The following is a 16,484-nucleotide window of genomic DNA, read 5'->3' as shown; positions in this document are numbered from 1 at the left end:
ACGTGGATAGGGGCACAAGGGTCTCAAGGCCAAATGCCATGGGCTCAAGGGTGGTAATGATGAGGGATTTCCACGTATTTAGGTGTATGAATGTGGGAGGGAGCAATCGTGGTATATGAGTTACACCAGTCTTTGTTTTTCCACCCTTCTTTATTTTCCTTTTGCCTTTTATTGACTTTCCTTTTATTTAACTACTCATGGTTCCAGCAGATGAGAGCATGATGTGTATGATATTGTTGGAGAATCTGATTCCAACCACCTGCCAGGTGTCAAAACCATCTATCCAAGTGTCCTAGTTTAGTTTTAGTTAGTTCAGTTTAGTCGAGTTTCACTCCAGTCATTTATTACTATTGTTTCCAATGTAATCTTATTTAACTGATTCGTAACACTGAGAACAACAATCCTCTGCTCCATCACGTTGTTTTCTTCAATTTTTGTCATGGTATCAAAGCTAGTTTGCATAAGACTCCCTGAGAGAGCAGCAACGTGAACAAAGTGAGAGCAGTGGAGAGAAGAGGCAAGCCTACATAAGACTCTTTGAGAGAGCAACAAAAGTTTGAGTAAGTTTGAAGAAGCCTCTCCTGCGAAGAAGCAGCAGAGAGAAAGCTAGTTGTAAAGAAGAAGGTCAAGAATTTTTTTTTTAAATTGAACTACATCCAGTGTAACACATCAAAGAGCTTAATCCACCTGTGTTATTAACGCAACCCATATGTTCAAAGGAAGCATTGGGCATTACTAAAGCAGCTGAGAAGGTTTAAGAGCCGCATTAGTTTCAAAAACTTACAACAATTTTCGTCGCGCACGGCCATAGAGCCTCAACTAGTGCGTTAGCCGAATTCCCATGCTAGCACAACAACATGTATTAAAAGAAAACACCGATTGATAGCACGAAAATGAAAGCCAATCACACGAAGAAGCAAGAGATGCATCGGTGAATGTGTTATCTCGTCACATTCATGGTTATGTTATCTCCGTAAAATACAAGGTTGAAAATTCTTTTGTTCTCTTTCTTAAAAACGACAAGATGAAAAGAGTTCTTTTTTAAAGGAGATTTGAAAGTTGTTTTAAAAATGTTATCAGGATTTACGTTATTTTTTAAAAGAGGATTATTTAAAAGTTTTTTATTTGAGAGCTTTGTAGTTGTGTAACAGTTTTATATAAAACTTCAAAAAAAAAAACATTAAAAAGTTCTTTTTAAAGGGATGTTGTGAACCCAAAAAAAAGGGGAAGCATGGTTTATATTTGAAAAATCTTTTTATTTAAAAGGGCGGGCTTCATTTGATTTATTTTTTTCAAAAAGACATTTGGGAAAGTTTCTTAAAGATGTTGAGCAATAAAGAAGGCGCAACCATAGGTAGGCGCAATGTGTGCAACTTTATTTTATTGTTGTGTTGTAATCGACCAACACTCAAATGGGAAAATCCAAGAGCTTGAGAAAGTCGAAGAAACAACAAGAGTCGTTTGAGATATATTTGAACGATTTAGAAGAAAAAAAAAGAAAAGAATACCTTCACATTGAAATGCATAAAAGAATCTGTAGATGACAACATTCTTCCCTTGATTTCAGATGCCAAGGTAGCCAAGGAGACCTGGGATACCCTTGAGAGGAGTTTTGGTGTAAGGGGGAGCATTGAAGTTGAAGATGAAGGTGCATTTATACTTGCAGAGTTACATCCAGTTGAAAAGTTTGTTCAATCCCACTATGCACAGTTGCAAGTGGATGAAGATTTTGTAAATCCAACAACAAAGCTTTCTTATGAAAATTTAGTGATTCCAGCAACAGATCTCGCTGATGAAAATTTGGTGATTCTAGCAACAGAACTTGTTGATGAAAGTTTAGTGGATCCAGCAATAGAGTTTGCGGATGACAATTTAGTGAATCCAACAACAGGGCTTGCTGATGACAATGAAGTTACCATTGGAGCAATCAATAGTATAGTGAATCCAACAATTAATATTGTTGATGTAAACTTTGATAAAGACTTGTTGATTAATGATTAATGGTTGGAGATGATGCAACAAAAACATCATATAGACATGATGCTATTTAGTGAGAAAACCTCACTTGAATTTGAAAACCAAGTGGGAGACAACCTGTCTGCAACAGCACAGGTTAGTACAGAAATGGAAGAGACAAAGACAAAGACAGAGACAATGATAGAAGAAAAAGCAAAGAAGGAAGTCCACAAAGAGAAAAAAGAGACAGAGGCAAAAGCAGAGTTGGAAGTGCAACAGGAGAAAACTCTTATTACAAAGAAAAAGGAATAGAACCAATGTGGTTTTGCAAATATTTGTAATTCTAACATTGATTTCCAGTGTGCGAGTACACAAAACGATTTTGAGGAAGAGTTAAATTTCCTTGAAGAATGGCTTACAACACCATGCCTTGATAAACTCTGTATAGAAGCTACAAAAATGCATGTTGAAGACATCTTGGATGATGAGAATATCAATAAAATTTTCAAGTATTAGAGTCTTGGAGAAATATTTTTTTATTATAAACTTATGTTGCAACAAATTGATGACAAAAAGCGCACTACATAAGATAATATGTGGCAGCAACCCACATTCAAGTTGTTTTTTGAATAAGTCCAGGAAATGCTTAGACGGTCTGGAAAAATGGAAGACCTACACCAGCAAATGAAGAAACTGAAATTTGAAGCCTACAACAAGAAGAAAACGTTGAAACAATTTAGAGGCTACAAGATCTAGAAGAAGAGAAGAAGAAAAGTAAATGTAGTTGAAGCCAATTTTTTAAATTGTAAGCCTAGCTGAGACATAGACTAGTAGACATCTTAATTGAATTTTTATGTGGTTGTAATTAAGGGGGAATGTTGGAGAATCTAATTCCAACCACCTACTAGGTGTCAAAACCGTTTATCCAAGTGTCCTAGTTTAGTTTCAGTTAGTTCAGTTTAGTCGAGTTTCACTCCAATCATTTATTACTAATGTTTCTAATGTAATCTTATTTAACTGATTTGTAATACTGAGAAGAGCAATCCTCTACTCCATCGTTTTTTTCTCTTCAATTTTTGTCAGATATAGCAGTGATTACCCCTTTAAGGTGGGGAAGTTCATTGGCCACCAAGGGTTGAGACATATATGGGTTCCTTAATGATGCAAGGGGCACTCATAGGGGCCCTAGGAACCAGGGTGATGTCTATAATGATAAGTGGTAGAGCTCATATTTGGCTTTTTCGCACGTGCTAAATTTCATTGTCCCGACCATATTTTGCATTTTGTCGTACATTTTCTATTATGTGGCCATATTATACTTTTATCTTTTTTTTAGTTGCATCAACCTCTAGGGAATTATCCCAAGCCCGACCCAAACATGTAGACAAGGGGAGGGGGAGTACCAGAGCCTTGTGGACCGAGTAGTCATGTGGACCCAGAAATGAAAGATGACGAAAAGGGCTTGTAGTGTGCGGAGGGGAGTGACAAATGCGAAAAGGGAAAATGGGACCATGGTACCAAAATCAGGGGTTCCCAAGTAGTGCCCATCATAAAGTTGCATGCTAATAGAGGAGATCCCATGGTACTAGGGTTGAGGATTAACCCCCCAGTTAAGGTAAGGGAGAAAGACTACAGTTAAAACCCTTCCTCCTTCCAAGTCACCCAATAATCCATACCCAAGTGTGCCCAAGAAAAACAAGCATAAGCAACCCAATTATATAATGAAAAATAATACCTTTAGGATTGGGTGGCCCACCTTCAAACATATGATCTCGATAGATGGGCGAGGGGACATATGACTGGCTCAGGGAGCGGAGACATATGCCACAATAATTGCTACATTGGTGGTTGTCAGGGGTTGTTGGCTACCCACTGTAGACAATCTAGGAGAGAAACGTTTCCTATATGGTCACCCACTAGTGGTGGGTAACAAACCTGAGGAACAATATTCTTTGAGGATGGGGTGATTTCCAAGATAAGAACAATCCTATATGGACATACCTAGTGAACATTAGGATGGGGTATGCGCCTTGAGAGGCAGCGGTGGTGTCCAAATGTATGCCTCCTAGCATTGTGCTCCAATCTAGTGGCGGATAGAGCTTGTTAGTCAAAGCCTTTCTATTTTGTAATTGACATTGTTGGTTATGATGATGCTTCATGATGCTTATCAATCGAACTCTTCTTATGAGAATATTTCAATTTGAGAGTATCCTTGTATCTTGTTGTGTAATTATGAATACCTCCCTAGTTAGGAGCAATGTCACATGGTTCGGGTTCAGGTTCAGGTTCGACAATGATTAGGTTCAGTTTGAGTTCAAATTTTCTGATGAGGTTCGGATGAGGTTCGCTATTAGGCTCCTCTATATATATACACATATATTAATTTAAAATGAATTATAGGATAAAATAGTAACAAATCAACATCAATAAACATAAAATATGCTATCACAAACTTGGAAACTGCAAGGATAAATTACAAGCTTGAGTTGTGACATGAAGTTATGAGTTTTGATCTATGGACTTGGTCAATGGCTATGAGGTTCGAAGAGGTTCGTCGAACTTCAAAAAAAATTTGAGGTTCGTCAAAATTCGAACCTCAGGGTTAAAGTTCAACAAACCTTGTGACATAGGTTAGGAGGGAGTGTTGAAAAATATTCAGTCTTCATAATTATCAATGTACTTGTATCAATATGTATTTCATGTAAAATATATATATATATATATATATATATATATATATATATATATATATATATATATATTATTATTAGTATTATTTTCTAGCCAAAGCATGTTCTTCATGCTTCTAGGGCTCATTGAGTCAATAAGGAAATTTATCATGAGTCAAAGACCCATTTGGGCTATTTGTAAGAAAAGAAAAGAAAAAAAAAAATTAAGTCAAAAGAGTCAATTTTGCCACCACAAGACCAAGTTGGCCCTCGTGATGGACAAGTAAGCCAGCGCATAAGTTGTGTCTCTTCATATGGTCAAACAAATATATATTGGTAATTGTGCTTCACATTTTGGCAACCAATTTGATTATTGTGCAAGCAAGAAGAAGAATCTCAGCGAAAGTCGAAGGAGAGAGAGAGTGAAGTCAAATGAGAGAGAAAGTTATTTTTTTGCCCTAATCTGTTCACACATGTGAGATTTTCTATGATATTTCAGAGCTGGTACAACGCTGAAATTGTAAGGCCCAAAATTTCACGAAGAGGCCGAAATTTTAAGAAGTGACCAAAATTGACTTTTGTTGAATTTGAGTTATTCAAAAGGCATGAAGGAGGGCTCACTTGGGATCTTTGTGGCAGTCTTGGTTTTGGTCTTAGGTCATGGATATCTCACTTTGATCTAATTCTATAAGAAGAGAAGTTGTGGGGGATTTCCTGCTAATGGGGTTTTTCCCTGGCTTGGAACCTACATCTTTGTGTTATTTGTCTCTTGTGATCTTCATGTTATAAATATTTTGGTAATTCTTGATGAAGAGAACACAATTAAAGTAATAAAAGCCAACAACATTCACAAGAAACTATCAAGTTAAGAGGAATCAACCCTAATCTACAAGATATTTGATTTCTCAACAAGAGAAGCTCTGAAAAGCCAAAGTATGTATAAAATAATATATCTTCTAGTGAATTGAATAAAATGGATAGAAGTATATGTTATGCCCTATTGCATGGGGAAAACATGCTTATTATTATCACAAATTAACTTACACAGAGTTATAAATTTGCCCTCTTAATGCCTTTTGGCACATGGAAACCCATGGCTCTCAATGCATCCCCTACAAGTGTTGATATGATACTTTGGTGGGCTCGGACCCCAATTAAGCTACCCAACCCATAATGAAACCACCTACCAATCATGTATAAGATCCAATGTGTCTCCTCACTTTTAAATACAACAATTCATTAGTGCAATTTAGTAAATAAGCTTGTTAATCAAGGGTAGAAATCGATACTTCATAGTGGGTTTCCCTTCCAGAGTTGGGGCTTTGAGCATGTAATGGTGTTACCTCCCTAGGTAGGAGTAGCTAATAAACAACCCTATTAGATGTTCCCAACTGCTAAAGGGAAGAACATGTCCAAGGTACACCCCTTCAAGTGGTAGGTGTCATGTGGATAATGGTGAGGTGGATAGGGACACATTGGTCTAAGGCCAAATGCCATGGCATCAAGGGAGGTAATGATGAGGGATGTCCACATATTTGGGTGTATGAATGCGGGAGGGAGCAATCGTGGTATATGAGTTACCCTGACCTTTTTTTTCCACACTCCTTCATTTGCTTTTTGCCTTTTATTGATTTTCCTTTTATTTTCATTGCTCAGAGCTTTAGGGGATGAGAGCATGATGTGTATGATATAGCAGTTATTACCCCCTTAAAGTGGGGCATTTCATCGGCCACTGAGGGTTGGGACATACATGGGTTCCTTAATGATTAAAGAGCCGGTCATAGGGGCCCCAAGAACCAAGATGATGGCCATAATGACAAGGGGAAGATATCATATTTGGATTTTTCCCAATGTTAAATTTAAATGTCCCAGCCATATTTTTCATTTTGTGGTATACTTCTTGTTATATGTGGCTATATTATGATTTTATCCTTTTTTTAGCAGCATCAACCTTTGGGTCATTGTTTCAGGCACGACCCAAGCATGTAGACAACGGGAGGGGAGTAACAGAGCCTTGTGGAACCATAAGCGAAAGATGATGAAAAAGGGTTTGTAATGTGAAGAGGGGAGTGAAAAATGTGGAATGGGAAAATGAGATGACACTACCAAAAACAGGGGTTCCCAAGTAGTGCCCATCCTAAAGTTGCATGCCAATAGGGGATATCCCATGGGACTAGGGTTGAGGATTAAACCCCCAGTTAAGGTAAGAGAACAAGACTACATTTAAAACCCTTCGTCCTTCCAAGTCACCCAATAATCCATACCCAAGTGTACCCAAGAAAAGCAAGCATAAGCAACCCAATTACATAATGAAAAATAATACCATTACAATTGGTGTCCCACCTTAAAACATATGATCTCAACAGATGGTCGAGGGGACATATGACTAGCACAGGGAGCAGAGACATCTACCATAATAACTGCTACACTGGTGGCTGTCAGGGTCTATTGGCTACTGACTGAAGACAAATCTAGGAGAAATTTGTTTCCTATGGGGTCACCCACTAGTGGTGGGTAACAGTCCTGAGGACCGATATTCTTTTAGGATGGGGTGATATCCATGATAAAAGTAGTCCCATAAGGACATACATGGTGAACATCCAGATGGGGTATTTACCTTGAGAGGTGGCGATAGTGTCCAAATGTATGCCTCCTAGAATTATGTTATGATCTAGTGGCTAGATAGAGCTTGTCAGTCAAAGCCTTTTCTATTTTGTAATTAACAATGTTGTTTATGATGATGTTTGATGATGCTTATCAATCTAAACTTTTCTTATGAAAATATTCAATTTGAGAGTATCCTTGTATCCAGTTGTGTAATTATGAACATCTCCTTAGTTAAGAGGGAGTGTTGAAAAATGTAAATAGGTTCGGTCTTCATAGTTATAAATGTACTTGTATAAACATGCATTTCATGTAAAAACAAAAAGAAGAAAAATAAATTTACATTATTATTATTATTATTTTCTGGTCATAGGATGTTCTTCATGCTTCTAGGGTTTATTGAATCAATAAGAAAATTATTCACGAGTCAAAGTCCCATTTGGACTATTTGGAAGAAAAGAAAAAAACTATTTCAAGTCAAAAGAGTTAATTTTTTCACCACAAGACCAAGTCAGCTCTCCTGATGGACAAGTCAGCCAGCCCATAAGTTGTGTCTCTTCATATGGTCGAACAACTATATATTGGCAATTGTGCTCCACATTTTTGCAACCAATTCAATTTTTGTGCAAGCAAGAAGAAGAATTTCAACGAAAGTCAAAGGAGAGAGAAATGTATCTTTTCTGCCCTAATCTGTCCACACGTGCGAGATTTTTTGTAGTATTTCAAAGCTGGTATAGGGCCGAAATTTCAAGAAGAGGTCAAAATTTCAGGAAGTGACCAGAATGTACTTTTGTTGACTTTGACTTATTCAGAGGCATGAAGGAGGGCTGACTTAGGATCTTTGTGGAAGTCTTGGTCTTGGTCTGGATCATGGATATCTCACATTGATCTAATTCTGTAAGCAGGTTAGTTGTTTGGGTTTTCCCCCTTATGGAGCATACATCTTTGTGTTATTTGTCTCTTGTGATCTTCATGTTATAAATATTTTGGCAATTTTTGATGAAGATAACACAATTAAGGTAATAAAAGCTAACAACATTCACAAACAATTATCTAGTTAAAAGGAAGCAACCCTGATATACAAGATCTTTGATTTCTCAACAAGAGAAGCTCTAAAAAGCCAGAGTATGTATAAAATTATATATCTGCTAGTGAATTAAATAAAATGGATAGTAGTATATGTTATACCCAATTGCATGGAGAAAACATGCTTATTCTTATAAAAGAGAAGTTTACACAACATTATTAATTTGTCCTCCTAATGCCTTTTGGCACATGGAAAAATATTTTGTTTCTCTTCCATATAACCCATTGGTGTCTGTTACTCTCCAAAATACATCTACAACTTTAATGACGCCATATGATGTCATGACCTGCTAGGAAGAAATACAAGATTTGCTTAAATAAGGTTTAATCGAACCACTAGTGGGCATGGTGAGGTTTCTATGTGAAAAAACATTCACAACAAAAGAAATGAAACTTGAGACTTGTAGCTAACTATAAGTTGTTAAATAAGGTACTACAGCCCATTAGATATCCTATTCCAAACAAAGCTTCATTATTGCGAAGGATAAGGGGAAAGACAATTTTCAATGAGTTTGATTTGAAATATGGATTCTACAAAATAGGGATCGTACCAAAAGATAGGCATAAAACTACATTTGCCATGACCCATGTACATTACCATAGGATGGTCATGCCCTTTGGTTTGAAGAATGACAGTGAGTTTTAAAAATCAATGTAGGATATTTTCAGAGAATATTCTTGGCTTATTATTTATATTGATAATAATATCCAAGAGCATTTGAAACATTTTCTATATCTTAGTCCATAAGCATGGACTAGTTTGCATACATAAAAATGAAGATTGGGAATGGGTAAAATTGAATTTCTTAGTGTTAAAAATAACAAAGGGAAAACACTCTTCGAAGCGGATATCTTAAAAAGATTTGAAAGTTTCTTGGCATTCTTACTAAAAAAACTCATCGACAAATATTTCTATGCTCTAATATTGCTTGAAGAAATATCCTTCTCCATAGAATATAACCATGACTAAAAGCAATCCCCGTGAATAGAAGAAAAGGTGAAGCCCTTCCTTTTCTCTTCCTTCATATAAGACAAGGTTCTTATATTATAGAAACTAATGCATAACAAGACTTGGGGAGGAGTGATGCTTGAAAAGTTCGATGGGAAAGAAAAAATTTGTGCTAAGAACAGACTTGAAGATTCTTCTAAGTATGTTCATATCAGAAAACTTTGATTTTGACAATGAGTATAAACTTGGTTATCTTAATTGTATAAACTTGGTTATCTTAATTGTTTAGTTGATATGTGGGCAAGAGAATTAACAACATAGCTATGTACACTAGTTGATAGCAAACCAAGAAGATCAAACAGGGATCTGGTGCCAGTAGTTAAGGACTTATTAATCTATTCACCAAAGAAAAGGAAGATAAGTTTATGGATGAAACCTTGATATATGCCATAAAAACTTCTCTCATGATAGAAATCCTAGAGAGATGGGAAAAGAAGGTTGTTTTTAACCTAGACATAGCTGTAGAACAGCTCAAAAGAGGCATACTTGACATATGGGTAGATTTTGACATTGAAGATTGCTATTGCGATGTTGTCTTTGGAACAATGACATTGAAATCATAATGTCTAGAAATGCAGTTGGTCAAAGAGAAAAATTGGGTACAAATTCTAAAAGTATAATAAGCTACCTATACACTAGATGACTAAATGGATGGAAATTTTCTTGGACAAACTCTATCGTCGAAAAGACTAAAGTTCAGCACCGCCAAGCTAATATGATAGTGGCAACATAGAATAACTTACAATTCAAATTTAAATTATGGAAAAGTAAGTGTAAACTCAAAACTATCTCTCTTCCTAAAAGAATAAACCACATGAAAGTAATCACATCTAGTGATGGTAGATATCCTGGAACCCAACGAGAAGAACGAGAATTAATACGAAGGCGAGACTGACGCAAGTCTCTTTATGCTTAGTTCATAATCTTGTTAGTTGCATGAAACCATAATTATCGAACCATGGACGTGGGGTTATTTGTGCCTCGCAAATTATTTGTACAAAACTGTAAATAATAATTTTTAGTTTTCTGTAGGATTTTATTTGCATGTTGGGCCATGCTTTACAAAACATATAGTGCCAATCATGCATCGTTGGCACAAATAGCTCCACTATGTACAAGTCAGTGTAAGTCTAGATTCGAATCCCTATATGTTGAAAAACTGGTGAAGGGTCCAGATAACATGCAATACCCTACATACCCTCAAATCTTTTAGATAGTGAATTTACTTTAAGACTCATGTCAGTCAATGATAACCAGATGCCAAAAGCACAATCTATATAAAAACCTCTCATCTCATTTTAATTATCACATCACAAAATAAGAGTATGAAAAGTTGAAGTCTGATCGATCTTATTGTACTTAAACAGTGATCTTTGAGATCAAAGACATTTCTCATTGAAAGAGTGTTAAATAATACTACGTATGCCCTTCCCTGACGCCTAACACCACTCTGAAATAAAAGACCTTTATAGTATTAAAGAATGTCACGGATGTATACTCTCCCATGGCACCTAACGAGTGATCTTCGGGATCAAGAGTAATTCTCTTGGAGCCTACATCATTGTTTATCAGTGGCTGCAAAAAGTCTAGTCTGTATAGACGAAGTGGAAAAATCTTGAGTCTAGATAATTATATTTATTTTGCAATGGTTAAGTATTCGAAATAAAATTAATAAATATAAAGGCTTTAATATAAATAATAGTGAAAAAATAATTAATATAACAGCATTAATTACTCTAGTTTTCAAATTTGTCCGGTTAAATATGGAAATTTCAGTAATATTTTGATAAAATTAAGTAAAAAAAATTTAAATCTAATTGTCAAACTTCAAGATTTTAGGTGTCTAAAATTTTTTAACTTCAAGACATTTTTCAAGACATTTTTAATAATGCTGAATCTATTTCAATAGTAAAAATACAATTAACTTAAAATATAAGTAATTAAACTTATTAAACTTATTGTTTATAATCCAAAACCTCAATAACTTATTATTTATGATCCAAAACCCAAAAACTCGAAAGAGAATTCGTCATTTCAGACCTGTATGTGTATCCTTGTGCAGAACCCTGCTAATCTTCTACATATCGTTTCAATTTCATCTGATATATCTAGATAACTGTGCGGTCAACTTTACGTCAATTTCACGTTGCGGATATGGGAATAAATTGTAACGTCCAGGAAAAGGCCAGGCTCCGTCTTCTATGGGTTGCACTTACTGCATGGCATTACCCATAACAGAAAGCAGGGAAGAAGGTAGTCAACCGGTCAGCCAACCAGATGTGTAGTGGAATTGTTCGGTCCGTTCATTTGATTAATGTGCATTTGCGTTTACTATATTTAGGGTTTGAATTTTAACAGTTGAGAGAGAGACGATATGGAAATGGCGAGGTAAACTTAATGTTATTATTAACTACACCAATGAAACGCAAATCCACCAGTGCCTGGTGTTACCGTATTAATGTTTGTGTTGCGTGTTGGGTCTGTTTGTGTACTGCATCGCTAATTAAAAAATTAATATTATTATCATTTTTCAACTGGAACAATGATGCACAAAGAAGCAAAACAAAACAAGGTTATGAGTTTGTAAGTTGACTTTGAAGAGAGATAGTCAGATGATAAACCCAACGTTTAAGCGTTTGTAGTCCAACGGTTAGGATAATTGCCTTCCAAGCAATAGACCCGGGTTCGACTCCCGGCAGACGCAATCAACTGCAGCCTGTTTTGTATACGTTTTCACCATTGTTCTCTTATAAACCAATTTATTTAAAATCCAGTAGACGCATCTCTTTTCATACTTTTTACACTCTCTCACGTACAGGATTTCATCAATCTCTCTTCTGTAGATGATTTCAGCGTTGATCTGTTATAAAGATATTTAATATCCAGTAGATCCCGAGAATGTTCAAAATCCCTAAAATAAAAGCAAATTCTGTTGCCGGTATTTGAACCCGGGTCTGTAGAGGTTTTCAGCATTGTTCTCTTATAAAAGATATTTAATATCCAGTAGATCCCAAGAATGTTCAAAATCCCTAAAATGAAAGCAATTTCGGTTGCCGGGTCTCTCCAGTGAGAACGGAATATCCTAACCCTACACTACAATGCATGACAGGCAAAATGCTCCCGTACAATATAACATCAATTTTATTCCAGATATATAAAATCAGATAAGATTTAATAGTAGATTTTCCAACTTACGTAATGCTATCGCATGATCGGCTTCAAATGTTTGGAGTTCACTGAATTTCATAATATTCAAGGCTTCAAATGTTTGGAGTTCATTTAAGTTCATAATATTCAAGATCAACTAGTTCATCAGGTTGGCCTATACAAGATGTAGCCTACGATATAGTTCATCAGGTTGGACAATGCACTTCTCATAATATTCAGGATCAACTACACAAACAAATTCGAGAACCTTTGTTGGCTTATACAAGATGTAGCCTCCGATATAGTTCATCATCAGGTTGGATAATGCACTTCTCAATGCATTTGATGGGGCTATATGGCTATAGTAATGAGGAACAATAGAGGGGAAATTTCTAACTAGAGCAATGAACTATATCGTAGAGCACCTTGTTTGTAGAGCTTTCTAGCATTAGACCCGGGTTTGACTCCCGGCAAACACAGTCATCTGCACCTTGTTTTGTAGAGGTTTTCAGCATTGTATTGCCCGTTCTAGTCACTCAGGCTGAGCCAGATGTTGGTTTACAGTAGTTTCAAATTTCTTAAGAGTCAGTGGGAATTAAGTTGGATCCTCTCCCTCCTTTCCGGTATTCCTTAGATGCTCCAGATCACCTTTTACCTACCAGACAGGAGCTAAACAAGATCATCACGGAGGACATCTACAAGCATTATGTTGAACACAGTCAGTTCAGAAATTTTGGATGTTTTTCCGTTGTTGAGCAACAGCAATTGGAAAATGACGCAGTGCAGAGCTAGCATTGGTAATGTTAACAGCAAATGCAAAAGGAGTTGTAGTACAGATGCAGCAGTGGCAGTGGCAGTGTCATGGGCAGCAGTACAGTAGCAGCAGCAGCGTAGTGTTGGTGGAGCAACAATGCAGAAAGGAGATGCTTCAAAGACAAAGCAGCTTGCAGTTGGACATTGTTGCTAGAGCACATTCCTCGCTAAGAGGGAGTGTTAGCTTTTTGTAGCATCGGATGTGCTCTAGCGATGAAAATTGGTGGAGAAACTAAGGCACATGAGTTCCAGAGAACACAAAAACCGTTTGGTGAAATTCCACCTGGATTGTATTTTATTAAAATAATTAATAGTATTAACGGATATTAATCAAAATATGGGTGACAATGTTCTAGAAAGCGGATCAAGTCAAGTTTTTAATCTTAGCCGTTGATTGGAGACTTAGTCTTGGTTGTTGAAGTCTCAACGAGAAAAGTATAAGAACGAATTGATCAAGAGTTCGATTTCTGGGGCTAGGACGCTGAGAAATTCGAACTGAGAGATCATTCTACAACAGAGGGGCAGGGACAGAGAAGCTAGACGCAATCTTGACGCAAAGCTAGAAGGGCCAGCGCAAAAGTGAGGCTACCCTCACGCAGGAATCCGAAACTGCCAAGGAGCTACTGGAACAGCCAGGAGAGGCTGAAGCAGAAGCTCCAGGAGGCAGAAGAGATAGCGCAGAGCTGACACAAAGCCTGTAAGGCTGAAGCAGGGCCAGCGCAGAGGTAGTCGAGGTTAGCCAATTCTGCTGCAGGATCAGCGGGTAATTGTCGGGTGAAGTGAGGTAATCTCACTCAGTTTTCCGCCATTATATTTTTCTCTGTCACTGGATTGCCGGGAGGGCATCCAACATTGTATTCAAAACTACTGCTTAATAATATAAAACCCTCAGAGTTGTCGCACCAGGTTTCCCGCATTGGGTCTTTCCGGGGACTACTTTATCCAAAAATAACGATGTCCTATGTATCTTCTTCTTTGCTCATTTTCTCGTTTCATGTAATCAAATTAAATTAGTGTAGGCTGTAGAAGTAATTTAATTTAGTATTTTTCAGAAAATAACTTGATATTGTATATTAAAATCAAGTAGGAAAGTAAATTCAGTTTGCTGCATGCAGTAAAGGTTCCTTGAGTGTAGGAATTTTCAAATTCACCTTTTTACCTACTAGCCAAGAGCGAAACAAAATCATCAGGGAGGACATCTACAAGCAATTTGTCCAGGACACCTAGGTCAATCCTCCAAGAAGGTTGCGCCCAAAGATGACCTTCTATGCTAAGCACTTCTTGGCGTTGAGAGACGGGTTCATTGTTCGACCCCAGTATACGTTTCACCACTAAATGCATGCTCTTCACATTCCTCTAGGCCAGTTCAGAGTAGGTTCTCATAGACTTCGAGTAGAGACCAACCACCAGGTGGATAGACCAGACAGACTCCGTCAGGTATGTCATTTACAAGAAGTGGAGACCAAGGTGCACTTCATTCTTGGATGCCTTGTCTACTACGAGATCAAAGGAAGGTTTCATTGCTTGTTCAGATATTCTCGGACCCTCGCTGACCTTTTCAGGTATCCCGATTAGAGATGTTTGGCCCTGTATATACAGGAGGCTCTCAAGTTCTGAGCGCATATTTTGCAGCCTCCCATCAGACCAGACCCCACAAAGAGGATCACGACATTTTTTAGGGTACTACCTTCAGACAGGGACACCAAGAGATCGATTGATACTAGTACGTATCCAGACTCCATATCAGTGAGGATCCATGGGACCTCACCCTGCCACACAAGATCTCAGCAGCCGATCTATCTCATATCCGTTCCTGGGAGACGAACTAGGTCCTCCAGCATTCAGCAATGCGTGAACCCCTCCCCGGGAAATGATTTAGTGGACAGTCTGCACCTACCACCCGCTCTTCGTCGTACCAACAGAGTTTGTTGAGTTTCTTCAGTGTTATTCATTCAACCTTGGATGTTAAGAGAGATGGGTATGATCCTCAGATCTATTAGCTCCTGGATATTCTTTGCTAGGGCCAGATGTTGATTTACTTCATGCAATGTATCTTTTATAAGAGACCGTTTGGTTCTCCCACTTTGTATAGACATCATTGTACTCAACAGTGCCTTTGATCTACTTTGTGGTCATTAGTTGGAGATAAATATAATGATCTTATCTTATAAACAAATTTATTTAAAATCCAATAGACGCATCCCTTTTCATATTTTTACACTCTCTCACGTACAGGATTTCATCAATCTCTCTTTCACATTCTCTCACACTCTCTCACGTACTGAATTTTTTATTTATTTTTATTTTTTATTATCATGGGAGACCTATCATGTGCCATGGAAGCGTGATTATCAATGTATTGCATTTTCTTTGTTATAGTTATTGAGTGATGAGTCATCTTTACTTAATGGGTAGATTTTCTAACTTATGTAATGTTATTGCACGATAGCATTCAAATGTTTGGAGTGCATTGAATTTCATGATATTCAAGATCAACTATTTATTTATATTGTTTATTTATTATGAGAGGCTTTGCCTCTCATGTGCTATGGAAGCGTGATTATCAAGGTATTGCATTTGTTTGGGTATAGGTATTGAGTGCTGAGCCATATCTATTTAATGGGTAGATTTTCTAACTTATGTAATGTTATTGGATGATAGGCTTCAAATGTTTGGAGTGCATTGAATTTCATAATATTCAAGATCAATTACACAAACATATTCAAGATCTTTGTTGGCTTATACAAGATATGGCCTACAATATAGTTTATTAGGTTGGATAATGCATATTATAGGGCTATATGGGTCTAGTAATGAGAAACACTAGAAGGGAAATTTCTATCTAGAGCAATGAACTACGGAAGAATATATTTACACAATTAATCACTTATATGCTAAGGATATACAACCATGTTTCTATGGCATCATCTTGTGTTCTTTATTCTTTGGGTGGGTTTCTTCTCTCTGTTCTCATATTAGACTTTGAGATTCATTGCCCAAAGAGCCAAGGATAGTGAGGTGGGTACAAATAATGCATAGCCCATGAAATGGTGATATTTGATGAGCCTTTCAAAACTTCCTCAAACAGTGGGGACAATAGTTAGTGCACATCAAGGACTAATCATATACTAGCATTGACTTCTAAGGAGATCCAACCCCTCAACTACAATTGTGTCCTCAATGGGGCACACAAGCAAAAA

General features: G+C 37.0%; 1 non-coding gene across 1 annotated transcript; it reads left to right on the top strand.

Annotated features, from left to right (window-relative positions):
• The first annotated feature begins 11,956 nt into the window (after positions 1-11,956).
• Positions 11,957-12,028, top strand: TRNAG-UCC (transfer RNA glycine (anticodon UCC)). Its single transcript has one exon. It is a non-coding gene; the product is annotated as a tRNA-Gly (tRNA).
• Positions 12,029-16,484: the final 4,456 nt, after the last annotated feature.

The sequence above is a fragment of the Pinus tabuliformis genome, chromosome 3_1 (assembly GCF_031772625.1).
Source record: "Pinus tabuliformis cultivar Carrire ecotype Pingquan chromosome 3_1, CPIR1, whole genome shotgun sequence".
Lineage (NCBI taxonomy): Eukaryota > Viridiplantae > Streptophyta > Pinopsida > Pinales > Pinaceae > Pinus > Pinus tabuliformis.
This window is presented reverse-complemented; position numbering and strand designations above follow the sequence as displayed.